Source organism: Triticum urartu, chromosome 5 (genome assembly GCF_003073215.2).
Source record: "Triticum urartu cultivar G1812 chromosome 5, Tu2.1, whole genome shotgun sequence".
Taxonomy (NCBI): Eukaryota; Viridiplantae; Streptophyta; class Magnoliopsida; order Poales; family Poaceae; genus Triticum; species Triticum urartu.
This window is the reverse complement of record NC_053026.1, coordinates 606,320,462-606,342,660: the sequence shown is the minus strand read 5'-3', so window position 1 is coordinate 606,342,660 and position 22,199 is coordinate 606,320,462.

The window sequence follows — 22,199 nt, the reverse complement described above, 5'->3', positions numbered from 1 at the left end:
CCTACGCTTTTAGGGAACTTGCCGGTGCAGGCACCTTAGCCGCGAGCGCTGAGTGTGGGACGTCAGCAGCCTGCTGGCGGTGCCGCTACCGACAAGAAACCTTGTCGCAACTAGTCGCAGCTCACTTAAGTTGTTGAGCGGACTCGAAACAAAGTAAGGGCGCAACTAGCTACGAGTTGGTTCCTCCGCGCACAGATTTTCCATACAAAGTGCGGTCGTTCAAGGGAGATAACTTAAAAATTTAAAAAATCTGATTGCTCAAACTTTGGCAACTTAGCTTTTCTGTTGTTTGCTTCCCGGTAAGGCGAAACTTTCTTGAACGATGCCTGGTCCATACCATTATCTTCTCCTTTCCCCCCCGGCAAACTTGTGGGCGAGGGAACCTTCCTTTCCTTGAGAAAAAAGAAAGAGTAGAAAATAAAGATATGGAGCCTTACGGCTCATTATTGCTTACCGGGGAGTAGGTGCTGCACAAAGTGTCAGATCACATATGCAAAAAATAGAAAGCATGAAATTGACAAGATGTGCGGAGCATATGAGCTTTACTTATGCACGGGGTCTGCGCCCGGCTTTGTACAAAGGATTACATGCAACAGCGGCAAGACTTGTACAAAAGGTGGTTGCCGGAACAGGTTCCGGCAACCGCGCCTTACGGGTAAAACTTACGAAGATGCTCAATGTTCCAGGAATTGCTCACCGGAATGCTATCTTCGGTCTCAAGGCGGACAGCGCCAGGCCTAGTGACTCGTTTCACCCGGTAAGGGCCTTCCCGCTTCAACGTCAACTTGTTGGAATTCTTGGCGGATTGAACACGCCGAAGAACAAGGTCGCCTTCCTCGAGACTTCTGGCGTTAACTTTGCGGCTATGGTAGCGGCGCAAAGCTTGCTGGTAGCGAGCAGCTCGTACAACAGCCTGAAGACGGTCTTCCTCAAGGAGTAGCGCGTCATCTTGTCGCAGCTGCTCTTGCTCAAGCTCATCATAAGCGAGCACTCGAGGTGACCCGTATACGAGTTCCGTGGGGAGAACTGCCTCTGCTCCATAGACTAGAGCGAAAGGTGTCTGGCCAGTGGCTCGATTTGGCGACGTCCTGATCGACCAAAGAACCACCGGCAGCTCCTCGATCCAGTTTCTTCCGCACTTGTGCAGCCTGTCGAAAGTCCTGGTCTTGAGCCCACGCAGCACTTCAGCATTTGCCCTCTCCGCTTGACCGTTGCTTCTCGGGTGAGCAACAGAAGCGAAGCAGACCTTGGCGCCAAGATATTGGACGTACTGCATGAAGGTGCGGCTCGTGAATTGCGTACCGTTGTCGGTGATTATCCTGTTAGGGATCCCGGAGCGGCAAACAATCGACCTGAAGAACTTGACTGCTGACTGTGCTGTCACCTTCCTCACTGCTTCCACTTCCGGCCACTTTGTGAACTTGTCGTTTGCAACGTACAAGTACTCAAAGCCCCCGACTGCTCGGGGAAAGGGGCCGAGGATGTCGAGCCCCCAGACCGAAAATGCCAGGATAAAGGGATCGTCTGGAGAGCTTGAGCTGGTTGGTGTATCTGCTTGGAATGGAACTGGCACGCTTCACACTTGGTTACTTGTGCAGTTGCATCCAGGAGGGCTGTCGGCCAAAAGAAACCTTGCCGGAATGCTTTGCCGGCAAGTGCTCTTGCGCCCATGTGGTGAGCACATATGCCTCCATGTATCTCTGCCAACAGCTTTTGTCCGTCTTCCCGGTGAATACATTTCAATTTCACACCGTTGAGTCTTCTTCTGTACAGTGTGTTGTCGACAAACTAGTACATACTTGACTGCCGGGCTACTCTTTCCGCTTCTTCTTGCTCTTTGGGAAGTTCTCCTGTCTGAAGGAAACGGACAATCTGCTGTGTCCATGCTGGAGCTTGTGGCTCGACAACAAGGACTAAAGGCAAATCTGCTGCTGTGGGAACATCCGCTTCTACGGCGAGAACCTGCGGCTCTGCCAGAGCTTGACGTTCCCCGGCAAGCTTGCCGGAGCAAAACTTGTCGGGAGCTTCTGCTTCAACGGAACAAACCCTAGGGCTTGCCGGAGCAGACTGCTCCTCAGCGCTCTTGGCGTTGATCTTGGGGACCTTCTTGGCGGCGGCTTCGGGAAGCTCTGCCGAAAAATAGTCACCAGAAATCAACTTCCTCTTCTTTCTCTGTCCAGTTGATGGCGTTACAGACGGTTGAGTCAGCTTGAGCACAAAGATCCCTGGTTCCACAGGTAACTTAAGTGCGGCACACTTTGATAGGCCATCGGCAATGGCGTTCTGAGCTCTTGGAACATGCTCCATCTGTAGGCCGTCAAAGTGCTCTTCTAGCTTTCTCACTTCGTCGACGTAGGCTTCCATCAACGGACTCTGATAGCTCTTGTTCACTTGGCGGACGACAAGCTGCGAGTCACCCCTGACAATGAGCTTCTTGATCCCAAGGTCTGCCGCGATCCTGAGACCGGCAAGCAAGCCTTCATACTCTGCAGTATTGTTTGTTGCTTGCTCCTTGGGAAAGTGCATCTGGACTACGTACTTGAGGTGCTCTCCGGTGGGTGCGACTAGCAGCACGCCAGCGCCGGCGCCTTGCAGCGAAAAGGCACCATCAAAGTACATCAGCCACTCTTTGCTTGCTTCCTCGACGGGGATGCTCGTTTCTGGAATTTCTTCATCTGGTGTTGGCGTCCATTCTGCTATGAATTCTGCCAATGCTCTGCTTTGGATAGTTGAAGTACTCTCAAACTTGAGGCCAAAGCTTGACAGTTCCAGTGCCCACTCAACAATCCTGCCTGTCGCTTCTGGATTCTGTAGTATCCTCTTCAGCGGAAAACGAGTGACAACTGTGATCTCATGTGCTTGGAAGTAATGGCGCAGCTTTCTCGAGGCCATGAGAAGGCCAAAAAGCAATTTCTGCACGCCAGAGTACCTTGACCTAGCCCCCTGCAGAAGGGAACTGACAAAGTAAACTGGGCGCTGTACCATTCTCTTCTGTATCTCCTCGCGCGTCTGCGCAGATCCATCCTTGTCGGGACCAGAGCTTGTCAGGGAAGCCCCCTGCTTGTCGCTGGATGCGCCTGCCGTGGTTGCTGGCTCGTCATCTGCCTCCCTCTCTGCTACTAACGCAACACTAACCACTTGATTGGTTGCCGCTATATACAGCAGCAACTTCTCTTGTGGCTTAGGTGCGACAAGTGTTGGAGTGGAGGACAGGTATCTCTTCAAGTCTTGCAGCGCAGCCTCCGCTTCCGGAGTCCATTTCATTGGAACTGCCTTTTTCAATATTTTGAAAAACGGCAGGGCGCGCTCATCAGACCTAGAGATAAACCTGCTAAGAGCAGCCACGCAACCGGCAAGTCTTTGTACATCCTTGACGCGCTTTGGTGCTTCAATCTGCTCAATGGCCTTGATCTTGTCGGGATTGGGTTCGATTCCCTGCTGAGACACGAAGAACCCGAGAAGCTTGCCGGAGGGGACTCCAAACACACACTTCTCGGGGTTGAGCTTGAGGCTTATCTTGCGCAGATTTGCAAAGGTCTCGTCTAAATCTTGAATCAAAGTTGCCTTGTCCTTGCTCTTGACCACTATGTCATCCATGTAGGCTTCCACATTTCTGTGTATTTGTGGCTCAAGAGCGACATGGACTACCCTTGCAAATGTTGAACCAACATTTTTTAAACCGAAAGGCATCCGTATGAAACAATACGTGCCACATGGAGTGATGAATGCGGTCTTCTCCTCATCCTCTTCTGCCATGAAGATCTGATGGTATCCTGAGTATGCGTCAAGAAATGAAAGCAAGTCACATCCGGCTGTGGAGTCAACAATCTGGTCAATGCGCGGCAAAGGGAATGGGTCTTTGGGACACGCTTTGTTAACATCGGTAAAGTCGATACAAAGTCTCCATTTCCCGTTCGCCTTGCGCACGACTACAGGATTGGCCAACCATGTAGGATGGAGCACTCCTCTGACAAGGCCTGCTGCTTCCAACTTCTTGATCTCTTCTACGATGAATTCTTGGCGCTCCACTGCTTGCTTCCTGACCTTCTGCTTGACGGGCCGCGCATGAGGACAAACGGCAAGATGGTGCTCAATTACTTTCTTGGGAACACCGGGGATGTCAGACGGTTGCCACGCAAACATGTCGACGTTCGCCCGCAGGAAAGCAATGAGCGCGCTTTCCTATTTAGGGTCGAGAGTGGCACTGATGGTGAAGGTACCACCAGTGCCGTCCTCCTTGGCGGACACCTTCTTGGTCTCTGGTGGAGCTGCCATTGTCTTCTTACACTTGCCGGTGGAGCTCGATGGTGCGTCCTCGACGGCAGCGCAGCACTCTGAAGAGGTGCGCTTGCCGGAGTGGGCATCAGAACTCTTGCCGGACTTGGTCTTCTTCTTCCCCCTGGGAGCTTCAACGGCAGGTGACTTGCGATCTGTTGCGGCTACCGCTTCCCGGTAGATCTTGTCGGCGCAGATAAGAGCATCCTTCTTGTCGCCAGGGACAGAGATGACGCTTATCGGGCCTGGCATCTTCAGCATGTTGTATGCGTAGTGAGAGGCTGCTATGAACTTGGCGAGTGCTGGACGGCCGAGTATCCCATTGTAAGGCAATGGAAAATCGGCAACGTCAAAAGTGACCCTCTCAGTCCTGAAGTTCACCTCGCTGCCAAATGTTACTGGCAACGTGACCTTCCCCTTCGGCTTGCTCCTTCTCGGGTTGATTCCTTGGAATGTGCCGGTCTCTTCAAGCTCGTTGTCAGGGATCTGGAGTTTCTGGAGTACAGCAGAGGAGATCAGGCTCAAGCCGGCCCCGCCGTCAACTAGCATCTTAGTGACCTTGAGGTTGCGGATAGTTGGTGAAACCAACATCGGCAAGCACCCGACCGCAGTTGTGCGATCAGGGTGGTCCTCAATATCAAAGATGATAGGTGTGCTGGACCATTTCAGAAGCTTGCGTGACTCGACAGGTGGTTCCGCCGCATTGACTTCCCGCACCCACTGCTTGAGTTGGCAGTGCGAAGTATGCAGAGAAGCACCGCCGTCAACGCACAAGACCTCTGTGGCTTTCTGGAACTCCTGCTCACTGGTCTCGACATCATCCATGTCTTCGTCGTCATCTTCATCCTTGTCGCGGCCGCGGGGAGGTCTCTCTCCTTGCCGCTGCTTGGCCTTGCCGCGGCGTCCTCCCCGGCCGACGCGCTTCTTGCCGGATTCTCCAGCGCCTCCTTGGGCCCTCTCCTTGCCGCGTCGCTCGTATTCAGCCTTTTGCTGCTGGACAAGCTGCTCGACCTTCTTGCAGCTCTGGAGATCATGGCCCTTGGTGCGGTGGATCTTGCAGTACTGCTTGTCGGTGCCGTCCTACTTGTCGGCGACCGCCACAGTCTGGCAGTTGGTGGATGCGGCAATCTCCTTGCCGGAGCTACCAGCTTTGGCTTTCTTGGCGCCACCTTCGTTGCCGAACTGCTCAATGACTAACACATCTTTGCCTTTCTTCTTCCTGTTGTTCCGCCGCCGGTTTTTCTTTGCCAGGGCAGCATCCTCGCTGTCAGATCCTCCTGCTCCTGTATTCTCTCCGGGGAGTTTCCTCCCTTCCTCAGCACGTGCACACTTGTCAGCCAGGCCATATAGCTCACTGACGTCTCTGATCTTGCACATCGCCATCTCCTCCCGCATCCTGCGGTTACGCACGTTCTGATGGAACGCGTTGATGACCGTGGCAGGGTGGACATCTGGGATGTTGTGCTGTACACGGCTGAATCTCTGAATGTACTTGCGCAGGGGCTCTCCTTCCTTCTGGGCGAGCAGACGAAGGTCACTCTCTTGGCCATGAGGTTTGTGGCCGCTTGTAAAGGCGCCGACAAACTGATGGCATAGGTCTGTCCAGGAGGATATGGAGTCGTCCGGCAAGTGCATGAGCTAGGACCTGACGTTGGGCTTGAGCACCAGCGGGAAGTAGTTGGCAAGGATCTTGTCGTCCCGCCCCCTGGCAGCCTGCACCGCGATGGTGTAGATGCTGAGGAACTCCGACGGATGCGACTTGCCGTCGTACTTCTCTGGTACGTCTGGCTTGAAATTCTTCATGCTGGGCCACTGGACTTGCCGCAGTTCACGAGTAAACGCAGGGCAACCTACCGCGTACGGCAAGTCGCCTGGTTCCCCTGGCGCATGCATGTCGACAGAGGGCCCAGCGCGCTGGTCTGACTGACGTCGCGCTTCTCTTCGGCGCTCGATGCGAGTACGAGTGTCTTCTTGCTGTCGTTCGTGAAGAACTTGGCGCTGATCGCGACGAGCTCGTGGATCTGATGATGCGGTGGAGTCGCTGTCGAGGTGGATCCGGCGAGTCGGCGATCTTGGCCTTCGGGGCGGAGAGTGCACAGTGGTTGCACCCCCACCGGTCTTGTCGCCACCGGCTCGTGCCTGGCTGACTTGCCGCGGCTGCGACGTGCTCGGCTTCCGTTGAGTGTCGCCGTTGGCGAAGCCGATGAGACTCTGAATGGTGGCCCTCCAGTCGTCGATCTTGTCTGCCGTTGGAGGGTAGTCCAGGAGCAGTTGAGCTCGCGCCAAAGCTTCTGCTATAGTGGCGGGTGGCGGTGGCAAATGGTGCGAGGAGCGGGATATGCTCGGACTTCTAACTATGTTAGAAGGAGCAGTATCCCGTCCAGGCGACCGTGCCTCGCTCGTGCCAGCATGTTCGCGTGCATGCTGGTCTTGAGCACTCCGAGATCCACCAGCTCGATCTTGGTCCAGCAAACGCATGGTACCGTGAGTACCATGACGCTGCCGGTCCCGCGCCTCCTGATATGGGCGCGGTGCATGCACGGACGCCGAGGTCTTGGAGTGCGCCCGGTCGTTGTGGGAGCCGGCTACGCCGCCGATGGGCAGCGCAGCCTTGTCCTTGGACCTGGCAGCACCGTGAGCTCCCCCGTCGACGCCCGTTCTTCTGCCGGCGTCTGCCCCATCAGCCGTTTGCTCCGGCGGTGGTGGGTTTGGCGCGGACAGAGCAGCCGCCTCCGAAGCCTTCTTCTTCGGCGGCATGTCGATGAAGATGATGAAGATCTAGCTCGTGTGAACGCCGGATCTGGTTCACACAACCTCGACACCCCTGCCTGGCGCGCCAAAGATGCCGGGGGACTAATCCACGAGCACCTATGGGACCGGCGGACCGAGTCCCTTTCGGTTCGGCGGGGGCGAGGGTCGCACGAAGAGCGGATCGAGGCGAAGCACACGAGCAGTTTACCCAGGTTCGGGCCGCACGGATGCGTAAAACCCTACTCCTGCTTTGTGGTTTGTATTGAGTTCTTGCTCGGGAGCGCGGAGTGCTACAGTACACCCCAGCAGCTAACGAGACCGAGCGTGAGTGTTCTCTTCCTCCAACCCCTCTCTACGTTGCGCATGGGCCTCCTTTTATATGCTCAAGGGGTCACCGACAGGTGGCAACGTAGACAAGGGTAAAAATGGAAAGGTGTTGCGGTTGGTACAGCTACCTGCTACAGTGTATCATACCTAACCCTGACGGCAGGGGACAAGGGCATTAAATGCCCGTCTGCGTCGCCTAAATAGTGCAAAAGGGACCGTCAGGGACGCCACCGCTCGCCACGATGGCAATCTTGTCAGCGCCGCTTGCCACCGTGCACCACTGGCTGCACAGCCTCCCGCCACGTACGCCTGGAAGGGTCCCAGAGCGACACGTTGGTGGATGTGCTGGAGCGCGGACACAGAGTGGTGGCTTGCCGCGACAAGCGCCTTGCCGCGGTCGTTGTCTTGTCGCGTCCGGGAGCTTGTCGCTCACCGGGTCTTGCCGGGACGCGTGGCGCGTCGCGGCAAGTTCCTTGAGATGCCTTGGTTGGCCTTCCCGGCAAGCTCCTCTTGCCGGGGTCTTGTCTCCTTGGCTTGGACACTTTGTCCTTGAATGGCTCCAAAGGAACCACGGAGGACCTTGGCGGTCACCCGGCAAGCCTTGCCGCGGGATGCTGCGACTGCCCGTGCACAAGTTCGGGATACTAGGGTACCCCTACTCTAGTACACCGACAGAGTGGTTCTATGAGTATATGAAGGTTTCGATCTAGATCGCATGTGATTGGTGAGGATGATGTTATTGCTATGCTTCTCTCGAGTGTTGCTTTGGTTCAGTTCATTGATGGCATGGTGTCGCTTTTCACAAGGTTCTGACAATCTCTCAGCTCTGGCTGTCAATGATCTGCTAATAGTTCTTGGGGCTTCACCATAGCCAAGAATAGTGAACCTCGCGTATGCAAGACGGCGATGAAGGTTGATGCTTTTCTAGGGGGTCACGCGTACTAGACAAAGTTTAGTGTGGGGGGACAAGATTTTTAATTAAGTCTCTTCTTTCACACACCCCGGAAGTTAATCTAGCAACAAGGATTATCACTTTATGGTGTGCATGTAGGTAGCTAGGTTTATCCGGAAACCCTAGAAGCCACGTAATTAAAATTTGCCAAACTGATTAGAGGACGTCTAACTTGGTTTTGTAGGGTTTGCATATGATGTGGTATAGCCTTCGTCATGATAATGATTTATGTATGAGATGGTTATATGTTGTAATATTAAGTGGCCTACGCGTCACGACATGATGGCTGGAGCCACGAGATTGCCACCTTTTCATTACAGGTGACGGTGGCAAGACGTACACGGAGGACCCCGACGAGGAAAAGGTGTACCAGGCGCGGGATGAGGAGCTATAATTTCATGCCATGACAACATTTTCTGAAACGACCGCCATGATAACATTTTCTGAGATTGCCACCACATCAACATTTTTGAAATGGTTGCCACGACAACGAAATATTGGCCGTCACGTCACTTCAACTGGAGATTGAAGACGATCAAGAGAACTCCCGGTGCCCAGGGGTATACCATATCATGCTATCATGAATTGCCTGAGATGTTTATCCCTTTGTTGTCTGCACCCTTCGATTACGCTGTTATCAATTATTAGGGTGATCTCTCACAGTAAATATCAAGTTAAAAGGTGTTCTTCCTAGTGTTGCAACCGTCTATAACACATAGCGTTTTGGAGTGCGTCATGTCCACATGAGTACAAACGAGACGTGAGGTGTAAGACGGGGATGGTCAGACCATGTATGAAGATAGCACTCGGCTGTCTTGTAGTTCTAGCAAAATCGTTCTGAGCTTGGAGCACGGAGCATCGAAAGATGAACAAGTGTCATATGGAGATATGATCGGCAAAAGTTTGCCCACCGGTCAAAATTCTCGTCATCAGTGATGTCCACATCAATGGCTGAGAACTAAATTTGGATCTTGAATCACTTAAAATCATTTATGAGAGATATTGATTTGAGTGGGAGCACAATTATGTATTAATTTAGTTTAATCACTAATGCAAATTAATTACGAACAATGTCTATCTGTATCTTGCATTATAGTTGTAGAATTATGGCTCACAGTTCCACCTTTGTTGTTGAAATTGGTTCGTTGTTATTTATCTGGTTGAATCTTTATGATTGAGAGGATTGTCCTCTAAAAGTGCCAAGAAGGATTTCGTCCTAATTCGTGCTTACAATACTCTCTTGCTAATGCTATGGATGACAAGACTCACGTCCGTCAATCCAAAAGTTACAATTACATTATAGTCTGCTTGCTTTTGAGAAACCCGAATTTCAAAATGTTTGGGGTAGTTATGTGATATTCTTGGAACTGAAAATTGTTTTCGGAAACACCCAAAGATTAAAAGATATGTGATAAATAAAGAAGTGTTTTGTTTGCTAGATCTAATGAATTGTTCAACTATGTTTAAGACTAAAATGCGTAAGATTCAGAAGAACGCCAGTCATGAGTTGATGGCAAGAACTTAAAGAGAAAGAACAAAACCAAAGGGTGTAATGAGACTTACATGCCTAGGGAAGTTCAGGGCTCATGCCACTCTTAAAAGGTTAGATGATTCTTATGTTGGGTGGGAGAAATATTGAAAGTAAAACTATAAAAAGTTTAGAGGTGAAAAGAAAAGAAGAATGTGGTGACCCGACCCGAATGGATCAAGTCTACTGTGCTCCGGTGTCATCCATGGATCAGTAATGCTGACACCACACAGTACATCGAAGGATTTATAGTAGAGTGGCAATCACACACTTATTACATCGTTGTCTCAAAGAGAACTTATTACAATAAAAATGGCTTAAGGCCATCTAGTGTCGAAAACAGCGGAAGGCTTGGAAGATAAGTAGGTCCATCAACTCCAACGGCATCACTGAGTATAGAACCACGACCTAAAAACACCTTACTCGTCGTCTGAAAAGTCTGCAACATGAAAGTTGCAGCCCGAAAACGGGTCAGCACATGGAATATGCTGGCAATGTAACACATAGAGAGTAATGGAATGAAACGGCTATACTACATGCATATATGGCTGGTGGAAAGCTTTATGGTTATAGTTTTGCGTAAAGCTAGTTTTTCCCTACTGCAAAGGAATAAATTTATTTAACTATCATGGTGGTTGTTAAACATCGAGAATGGTTGACAGCATTCCGATCCCAATTAAGTGAACAATTAAAACCCAACAACATTAATTAGAAGTAACATGTTGAGATTCACATGATATTCAAGTACTAGATACTCAAGTTGTCCATAACCGGGGACACGGCTAATCATGATTAGTTTGTACACTCTGCAGAGGTTTGCGCACTTTTCCCCACATGACTCGATCGCCTCCGTTTGTTTTCTCGCACTACATGGTGTTTGAGAAACGGATGACCGAGACATAGTCTTTCAGAAGCGCTAGCACCTTACATGTGGGGTAGACCGTACCACCTACAACCCCTACATCTGCTAGTCCACCCCGTAAGAGTTCGCACAACTTAGTCAACAATGCCAGAGCCCATAGTAGCATGCGGCTGCACACGGAAGTTACTAGCATGAATGATCTTATGATCCCTTTGAGCCTGGGTGGCGGTCCAAAAAAAACAGGCAAGTCCTGATAGACATCAGGTGCCTCAATCCACCCAGATGTGTGTTTAAGTTGCCACCTTAGATAAACCATTAAAATTATCAACTCACATCTGTCATGGATATCACTCACCCAATCCACGTCTACTAGCATAGCATGGCATAATAAGCAAACGTAGAAGTAACTCCCAAAGGTTTCATAATAATACAGGTAATAGGTACTACCTCATCTACTTCCCATCCCACAATTTAATTAGATCCTAATCATGCAATGTGAGAGGATTGATCTAATGCAATAAAACATGGGTTGTAGAAAAGGTATGATCAAAGTGTTACTTGCCTTGCTGATGATCTGCGAGACCTAGGGTTTCGAAGTAACAAGCGGCGCAATCCGGGTGATCTATCGCAGATAAACAACAAGCACACAGTAAGTACTCATCTAATGCACAGGAAAAATTCGAACAAGAGAACGAACCAGAAAGTTCAACTTAAGAACTCCGGTTGCAAAGAAAGAACGAACCGAACAAACGACGGAAAAACTAAATGGCGGAAGAAAACAACTCGGTTCTAGCAAGTTGAAACTAGGTCAAATTTTACCGGGGTAAAAACTTGTTTAAGTTGATTAGACGGAACAGCGGTTTCGAAACGAAACTCCAGGCGCTTGAATCACCTGATTCCGATAAACGAGCGAGAAGAAAGACTAGAACGAAGATCGGATCTGAGATCGCGATCGCGGAATAAATCCGACGAAAAGAAAGAGACGAACGGTTAAACGAACGGGCGTCGTTAACCGGGAAAAATCGGTGATCACGTTCGTTGAGAAGAACGGTCCGAAAGAAGAACTAAAACCGATCTAGGGTTTCGGAAAAGAAACCGAAACAAAGAACCGGAAAAGAAACCGGAAAAGAAACGGAACGATTCTTTTAAGAAAAACCGAACCGAGGCGAGGAAAAAATGAGAGGCGCGGCGCGGATACCTCGATGAGGCTCGGCGAGGGGCTTCGGCGGCGGCGGGGTACAAGGGCGGCGGCGGCGCTAGGGCGGCGGCGGCAAAGCGGCGGCGGCGGCGGCGCTAGGGCGGCGGCGGCGACTAGGCGGCGCGGCTGCGGCTGCTGCTTGGGGCAGCGGGCTGGTGTGGGGAGGAGAGTGGGGGTGGCTAGGTATTTATATTAGGAGGGGGGGTTTGCTTGGGGGAGGGGGCAAGAAAAGGGGAGGGGGCCGGCCTAGAGTCCTACTAGGACTCGGCCTGGGGGGCGGCGCAAGGCAGGCGGCGGGGCTGCGCTGGCGCGCAGGGCGGCTGGCGGCTGGGCCGGCCGGCTGGGCCCTTGGCCCAGGCGGGGCGCTGCTTTTTTTTTATAAATCGGTTGCGCGCGCAGAAAAACAAAAGAAAGAAAATCTAAACGAGCTCCAAAATTCCTAAAGTAAAATTTCCCCGACTCCTAAAAATGAGCCGAACAAAATGAACTTTACTCCGGGCCTAAAATGCAATTTTTGAAAACGCGCATTTTTCCCTATCCAAATAAAAAGCAAAACAAAACTCCGGCAAAACCAAAATTTGATTTATTCATTAAATCTTCATTTTTCCTAAATTTGGGAAAGTCATATTATCCCCTCTCTTATATTTTTGATATTGGAAAAATAATTGAAGATGAAATAAATAAATCAAATGATCCTCTTTTCACATTTGAGAAAACTCTCAAATATGAAAATAACGAAATCTCCAACTCTCTCCGAAGGTCCTTGAGTTGCGTGAAATTTCTAGGATCGCTCAAAATGCAAGAAAATATGCTATGCATGATGACTAGTGTATAACATTCCAAATTGAAAATTTGGGATGTTACAAACCTACCCCCTTAAGATGAATCTCGCCCTCGAGATTCGGGTTGGCTAGAAAATAGGTGAGGGTGGTCCTTAAGCAAATCTTCTTCTCTTTCCCAGGTGGCTTCATCCTGTGAGTGGTGGTTCCACTGAACTTTGCAAAACTTGATAACCTTGCTGCGGGTAACTCTGCTGGCATAATCGAGAATCTTGACTGGCTTCTCCTCATACGTTAAGTCGTCCTTCAATTGAATCGCTTCGAGTGGCATGGTATCTCTTAGCGGTACCTCCGCCATCTCGGCATGACATTTCTTCAGCTGAGAAACATGGAATACATCTTGAACTCCTGACAGCTCCTCTGGTAATTCCAACTTATAAGCGACTTCTCCCATACGTTGCAAGATCTTATACGGTCCAACGAAACGCGGTGCTAACTTTCCCTTAACTCCAAAGCGCTTAACTCCTCGAAGTGGGGATACTCGAAGATAAACTCTGTCTCCGGTTTCGTAAACTGTCTCCTTGCGTTTTGAATCTGCGTAGCTCTTCTTCCTGGACTGGGCTACCTTGAGCCTATCGCGAATCAACTTAACTTTCCGTTCAGACTCCTTAATCAAATCTGGTCCAAAGAATTGACGGTCTCCAACTTCGTCCCATGACAACGGTGTCCTGCACCTCCTTCCGTATAAAGCTTCGAAAGGTTCCATCTTCAAACTGGTTTGGTAACTGTTTTTATAAGAAAACTCCGCATACGGCAAGTTATCGTCCCAACTAGATCCATAATCTAGTGCACAAGCTCTCAGCATATCTTCCAAAATCTGGTTGACTCTCTCGGTCTGTCCATCTGTCTGTGGATGAAAAGCTGTGCTGAACTCTAGTCTGGTTCTCAAAGTTTCATGCAACTGATTCCAAAACTTTGAGGTAAATTGAGTTCCTCTATCTGATACGATACTCCTCGGAACTCCATGCAAACAAATGATCCTAGTCATGTATATCTTTGCCAACTTAGCACTGGTGTAAGTGGTCTTAACTGGAATGAAATGTGCTACCTTTGTTAAACGATCAACTACTACCCATATCGAGCCATAGCCTGATTTTGTCCTGGGTAGTCCTGTGATAAAATCCATGCCTATCTTATCCCACTTCCATTCGGGTATCGGCAATGGTTGTAACAATCTTGTTGGCTTCTGATGCTCTGCCTTTACTCTCTGACATACGTCACAAACTGCTACATATGTTGCAATATCCTTCTTCATTCCGGTCCACCAGAATGTTTCCTTTAAATCCAAATACATCTTGGTATTCCCTGGGTGAATCGAATACGGTGAATCATGTGCCTCTTGCAAAATCAACTTCCTGATCTCCGGGTCATTGGGCACATAAACACGGTCCTCAAACCATAAGGTATCGTGCTCATCCTCACGAAATCCCTTTGCTTTTCCTTCGCTCAATTTCTCTTTTATAGCAGCAATCTCCTTGTCAGATTTCTGAGCTTCTCTGATCTTATCCATCAATGTTGACTGAATCTCCAATGTTGCTACATAGCCTCTCGGAACTATTTCCAAACATAGCTCACGAAGGTTTTCTGCTAACTCCTTGGGTATTTTCCCCGTCATTAGAGTATTGACATGGCTCTTACGGCTTAATGCGTCAGCTACTACATTAGCTTTTCCGGGATGGTAATGCAATCTCATGTCATAATCCTTGATGAGCTCCAACCATCTCCTCTGTCTGAGGTTCAACTCCTTCCGCGTGAAAATGTACTTCAAACTCTTATGATCCGTGTACACCTCACAATGATTTCCAATGAGGAAATGTCTCCACATTTTCAATGCATGCACTACGGCTGCTAACTCCAAATCATGCGTGGCATAATTCAACTCATGAGGCTTCAGTTGCCATGAAGCATACGAAACAACTCTCCCTTCCTGCATAAGCACTGCTCCAAGTCCTCGACGTGAAGCGTCGCAATACACCTCATAATCCTTGGTCTGATCTGGCAAAATCAATACTGGTGAGGTAACCAAACGTTTCTTCAATTCCTGGAAACTAGCCTCACATTCCTCAGTCCAATTGAACTTAGTATCCTTCTTCAACAATTCAGTCATAGGCTTTGCAATCTTTGAAAAGTTCTCTATGAATCTCCAGTAGTATCCTGCGAGTCCAAGAAAACTCCGGATCTCTCCAACTGTCATTGGTGATTCCCATTCGGTTACGGTCTCAACCTTTGTGGGGTCAACTGCTATACCTTCTCCGGATATAACGTGTCCGAGGAATCCAACTTCCTTCAACCAAAACTCACATTTGCTGAATTTGGCGTATAACTGATGTTCCCTTAGTTTCTCCAAAACCAAACGCATATGTTCCTTATGCTCTTCTTCATTCTTTGAATAAACCAGGATGTCATCAATGAACACTACGATGAACTTATCCAAAAACTCCATAAACACTTTGTTCATCAGGTTCATAAAATAGGCAGGTGCGTTAGTCAATCCAAATGACATAACGGTATACTCATACAGTCCATATCTTGTGGTGAATGCTGTCTTAGGTATATCTTGCTCTCGAATCTTCAATTGATGGTACCCTGATTGCAAATCAATCTTGGAAAACACTTTAGCTCCTTGCAACCGATCAAACAGATCGTTGATCATTGGCAGTGGGTACTTGTTCTTGATGGTTACTTCATTCAATCCCCGATAATCTACAACCATCCTTAATGATCCATCCTTCTTTTCCACTAGAAGTACGGGTGATCCCCAAGGTGAAGAACTTGGGCGAATGTAACCTTTATCCAATAACTCCTTAATCTGATTCTTAATTTCCACCAAATCCTTTGCTAGCATCCGGTACGGTCGCTTCGATATTGGGCCTGTACCTGGCAATAACTCAATCAAAAACTCAATGTCTCTATCCGGTGGCATGCCTGGTAATTCCTCAGGAAATACATCAGGAAAATCCTTTACCACTGCTACTTCTTCTTGCACAACTCCTGTTAGGCAGTTTACTTGTGTCCCGTTTGGCACATGCCGGGATACATACTTGATCCTTCTTCCTTCTGGTGTGGTAAGCAAAATTGACTTACTAGCACACTCAATGCTTCCTTCATACTTTGATAACCAATCCATGCCTAATATCACATCCAATCCTTGAGATTCCAATACTATTAGGTCTGAGGGAAACACATAGTTACCAATCCTTAATGGTAACCGATCACACCATCGTCTAGCCATAAACTCCGCTCCTGGTGAGCTTACTAACATGGGTGACCTAAGGGCTTGGGTTGGCAGGTTATATTTATCCACAAATCCCCTTGATATATATGAATGCGATGCACCAGTGTCAAAAAGAATAAGTGCGGTAAATGACTTAACCAGAAACTTACCGATTACTGCATCAGGTTGATCTTCAACCTCCTCCACATTAATGTGGTTCACCTGTCCCCTGTTGAAAGGGTTCGGCTTCTTCCCAGAGCTTCCATTCCCATTTCTATTTTGGCCTTCAGGACATTCTTTGGCATAATGTCCGGTCTTGGAACACTTGAAACAGGTGACTTGACTCAGGTCTCTCTTGGTTGGGGTCGATGGGGTGGTCCGGTTCTGGCCGTTGCATCCTCCATTCCCATTACCATTCTTGTGGCCATTATGGTTGTGCGAGCTACCTCCTCCATGGGTATGCTGAAACTGAAATCCCGGTTTAGGGGTAAAACGGGGCTTCTGCTGGGCTCCAGAGTTATAATTCCCTTGTTCATACTTCCTCTTGCGGTTCTCAATCTGCTGTTGCTTTCCTTCAATCATGATGGCACGATCTACCAACTCCTGGTAGTTGTTGAAACTCGCTACCATCAATTTCATGCTTAATTCATCATTCAGTCCTTCCAGAAACTTCTCCTGCTTAGCTGCATCCGTAGCAACGTCATCTGGGGCATAACGTGCTAACTTGCTGAAATCGTCAACGTACTGGCCAACTGTCCTTCCTCCTTGGCGTAAGTTGCGAAACTCACGCTTCTTCATGGCCATAGCTCCTGCTGAAACATGGGCAGTGCGGAAAGCTTGCTGAAACTGATCCCATGTGACAGTGTCAACTGGGTAAGTGGCTGTGAAATTCTCCCACCATGCTGTCGCGGGTCCGTCAAGCTGGTGAGCGGCAAACTTCACTTTCTCACCATCCGTGCATCCTGCAGTGGTCAACTCCCTTCCTATCTTGCGGAGCCAATCGTCTGCTACTATTGGCTCGGTGCTACTTGGAAAACACCGGTGGATTCAGCCTAAGGAAACGGGCTAAGTGGTCAACAGGTGGTGGTGGTGGTGGTGGGTTGTTGTTGTTGTTCTGCTGGTTCTGGACTAACATCTGCATCAATTGATTCTGTTGTTGGATCAACTGAGTGAGCTCCGGTGGGAATCCATTGTCACGTCTCGGAGGCATCTGAGGGTTTAGAAAAGACGAGAATTAAGAATAGAGTGGGGTCTAAAGGGAAAACACTACCCCAATGCACATGAGCAAATAGCACACAATTTCACTTCAATCAATCAAACAAGGGCTTACAAACGGTCTAACTATCGCAAAAGTGTTCGTACTATTGTGTTTACATGGGGGAATACTACTACTATCTGGTGGTCATCTAGAAATTTGAACCGATGGAAGACTCCATGATATCTGCTCCAGCTTCGTCTTCAAAGTCGGGTTCACTTGGATCCGAATCGGTGTCGTCGATGATGATGTAGTTGTCAGGACATGCGACGTACTCGTCTTCCTCCTTGGTTGCTAACTTCCTCTTGAGTTCTTCAATCTCCTGCTTAAGATCGCCATTGTGTCTTGCTAGAGCTACGATCTCGTCCATGTAGTCCTTGCGTGTAGACTTCAGTTCTCCTTCTAGCTCGATGATCCTTGCCTTTGCATTCTTCAACTCTATCATATCTTTGCACATCTGGTTCTCGTGGCGTCGAATGTGCTGGTTTAACTCTTGGATGAAAGATGCAATGGATCTATCCTTCTTGGTGCTGACTAACTCCCATTGTTCATCTCGGCGTTCGCAAATCTGGTAGATAGTGTCCTTGAGGTCTTCTTGATAAACTTCTCCAATGCGTCCTATGGTGATATGAGCTGCCATGCTCCTTCCCAGACTCCAGGTTGGTGCATTGAAAACACTATCTATAGGCTTCGTGATTGGCGTGAATGTTCTTCCCGGAACGTGAGCTTGAATCTTCCAGCGCTCCTCTTCAGGCAGAGTGGCGTTGAAGGTTCCCGTGAAGCTTGGTAATCCAATGTTCAGGTACTTGGTGACTTCCTTCAGGTGAAATCCAAATGGTGTGCCTTCATCCGGTTGAGCGTACTTAATCTTCGCGTTCGTCATCCTAAAAGAGTAGAAAAGATGAGGAGTTAGAAAATGAGAAGATAATGGTGATCTATGGCTTTAACTTAGTGGTCGTGTCCTACAGTCAGCGTGTGCTCTGATACCATCTCTGTGGCGACCCGACCCGAATGGATCAAGTCTACTGTGCTCCGGTGTCATCCCTGGATCAGTAATGCTGACACCACACAGTACATCGAAGGATTTATAGCAGAGTGGCAATCACACACTTATTACATCGTTGTCTCAAAGAGAACTTATTACAATAAAAATGTCTTAAGGCCATCTAGTGTCGAAAACAGCGGAAGGCTTGGAAGATAAGTAGGTCCATCAACTCCAACGGCATCATTGAGTATAGAACCACGACCTAAAAACACCTTACTCGTCATCTGAAAAGTCTGCAACATGAAAGTTGCAGCCCGAAAACGGGTCAGCACATGGAATATGCTAGCAATGTAACACATAGAGAGTAATGGAATGAAACGGCTATACTACATGCATATATGGCTGGTGGAAAGCTTTATGGTTATAGTTTTGCGTAAAGCCAGTTTTTCCCTACTGCAAAGGAATAAATTTATTTAATTATCATGGTGGTTGTTAAACATCGAGAATGGTTGACAGCATTCCGATCCCAATTAAGTGAACAATTAAAACCCAACAACATTAATTAGAAGTAACATGTTGAGATTCACATGATATTCAAGTACTAGATACTCAAGTTGTCCATAACCGGGGACACGGCTAATCATGATTAGTTTGTACACTCTGCAGAGGTTTGCGCACTTTTCCCCACATGACTCGATCGCCTCCGTTTGTTTTCTCGCACTACATGGTGTTTGAGAAACGGATGACCGAGACATAGTCTTTCAGAAGCGCTAGCAATGTAACACATAGAGAGTAATGGAATGAAACGGCTATACTACATGCATATATGGCTGGTGGAAAGCTTTATGGTTATAGTTTTGCGTAAAGCTAGTTTTTCCCTACTGCAAAGGAATAAATTTATTTAACTATCATGGTGGTTGTTAAACATCGAGAATGGTTGACAGCATTCCGATCCCAATTAAGTGAACAATTAAAACCCAACAACATTAATTAGAAGTAACATGTTGAGATTCACATGATATTCAAGTACTAGATACTCAAGTTGTCCATAACCGGGGACACGGCTAATCATGATTAGTTTGTACACTCTGCAGAGGTTTGCGCACTTTTCCCCACATGACTCGATCGCCTCCATTTGTTTTCTCGCACTACATGGTGTTTGAGAAACGGATGACCGAGACATAGTCTTTCAGAAGCGCTAGCACCTTACATGTGGGGTAGACCGTACCACCTACAACCCCTACATCTGCTAGTCCACCCCGTAAGAGTTCGCACAACTTAGTCAACAATGCCAGAGCCCATAGTAGCATGCGGCTGCACACGGAAGTTACTAGCATGAATGATCTTATGATCCCTTTGAGCCTGGGTTGGCGGTCCAAAAAAAACAGGCAAGTCCTGATAGACATCAGGTGCCTCAATCCACCCAGATGTGTGTTTAAGTTGCCACCTTAGATAAACCATTAAAATTATCAACTCACATCTGTCATGGATATCACTCACCCAATCCACGTCTACTAGCATAGCATGGCATAATAAGCAAACATAGAAGTAACTCCCAAAGGTTTCATAATAATACAGGTAATAGGTACTACCTCATCTACTTCCCATCCCACAATTTAATTAGATCCTAATCATGCAATGTGAGAGGATTGATCTAATGCAATAAAACATGGGTTGTAGAAAAGGTATGATCAAAGTGTTACTTGGCTTGCTGATGATCTGCGAGACCTAGGGTTTCGAAGTAACAAGCGGCGCAATCCGGGTGATCTATCGTAGACAAACAACAAGCACACAATAAGTACTCATCTAATGCACAGGAAAAATTCGAACAAGAGAACGAACCAGAAAGTTCAACTTAAGAACTCCGGTTGCAAAGAAAGAACGAACCGAACAAACGACGGAAAAACTAAATGGCGGAAGAAAACAACTCGGTTCTAGCAAGTTGAAACTAGGTCAAATTTTACTGGGGCAAAAACTTGTTTAAGTTGATTAGACGGAACGGCGGTTTCGAAACGAAACTCCAGGCGCTTGAATCACCTGATTCCGATAAACGAACGAGAAGAAAGACTAGAACGAAGATCGGATCTGAGATCGCGATCGCGGAATAAATCCGATGAAAAGAAAGAGACGAACGGTTAAACGAACGGGCGTCGTTAACCGGGAAAAATCGGTGATCACGTTCGTTGAGACGAACGGTCCGAAAGAAGAACTAAAACCGATCTAGGGTTTCGGAAAAGAAACCGAAACAAAGAACCGGAAAATAAACCGGAAAAGAAACGGAACGGTTCTTTTAAGAAAAACCGAACCGAGGCGAGGAAAAAGAGAGAGGCGCGGCGCGGCTACCTCGACGAGGCTCGGCGAGGGGCTCTGGCGGCAGCGGGGTACAAGGGCGGCGGCGGCGGCGCTAGGGCGGTGGTGGCAAAGCGGCGGCGGCGACTAGGCGGCGCGACTGCGGCTGTTGCTTGGGGCGGCGGGCTGGTGTGGGGAGGAGAGGGGGGGGGTGGCTAGGTATTTATATTAGGAGGGGGGGGTTTGCTTGGGGGAGGGGGCAAGAAAAGGGGAGGGGGCCGGCCTAGAGTCCTACTAGGACTCGGCCTAGGGGGCGGCGCAAGGCAGGCGGCGGGGCTGGCGCTGGCGCGCAGGGCGGCTGGCGGCTGGGCCGGCCGGCTGGGCCCTTGGCCCAGGCGGGGCGCTGCTCTTTTTTTTTATAAATCGGTTGCGCGCGCAAAAAAACAAAAGAAAGAAAATCTAAACGAGCTCCAAAATTCCTAAAGTAAAATTTCCCCGACTCCTAAAAATGAGCCGAACAAAATGAACTTTACTCCGGGCCTAAAATGCAATTTTTGAAAACGCGCATTTTGCCCTATCCAAATAAAAAGCAAAACAAAACTCCAGCAAAACCAAAATTTGATTTATTCATTAAATCTTCATTTTTCCTAAATTTGGGAAAGTCATATTATCCCCTCTCTTATATTTTTGATATTGGAAAAATAATTGAAGATGAAATAAATAAATCAAATGATCCTCTTTTCACATTTGAGAAAACTCTCAAATATGAAAATAACGAAATCTCCAACTCTCTCCGAAGGTCCTTGAGTTGCGTGAAATTTCTAGGATCGTTCAAAATGCAAGAAAATATGCTATGCATGATGATCTAGTGTATAACATTCCAAATTGAAAATTTGGGATGTTACAAAGAATGGAATTCCCAACTGAGGTATGATTGTCATACAAGTTATATCATGTAGAGAAAGTTGGTCAAGTAAAGTGCGATTCTTAAGAATGGTGATTAGATTGTTAAACACTAAGGGCGTGTTTGGATCCTAGGCAAAAGGCAAGCTAGCCTTGCTAGGCAAGAATGGGCATTTGGTAACCCAAAAAATTCTTTCTTCGCTAGGCCAAAGAGGAATTTGGGGCTAGGAAAACATTGCCAAGCCAGGAGAGCGGAATCGACTCTCCTTCAATGGCAAGAACGAACGTAAATTACGGATCACAAAGAAAGGTTGCCAGTTGCCACAAGTCCCACCCGACTTTAGCAAATCAACCAAACGACTGGACTTGCACACATGAGCTACGCTCAGATTCTATTACCTGGCTATGCAAGCTCGATGAGAAAACCAAACATGCCCTTGTCAGTCACTCGAATTAGTTGATGTGATCAAATAGTTTTGTTCACACATTTGGCCCTCTAATAGCCTAATTAGCTATCATAGTGTTAAAAATGTTTTTATATTATGAGACGGAGGCAGTATGTGTTAGATTGAAAATGGCTGGCTAGTTTTCTCTATGCTTTGTTGTGTGGGTACTTTTCTCTCTGCAACTAAACACTAATATTTGACCCGGAGAAGAAATTTGTACCCTGTTACTAATTAGTAATCACTATAACATGGCGGCCAGCTTTAACTTGTGATGAGTTCATTTGTTGGTCAAGCATCTAACCTAAGGATCATCATGAGATCTTTTTTAGTAGGAGATTTTTAATCTGCATTCAAAGCAATGGTTTTAACAGTTCC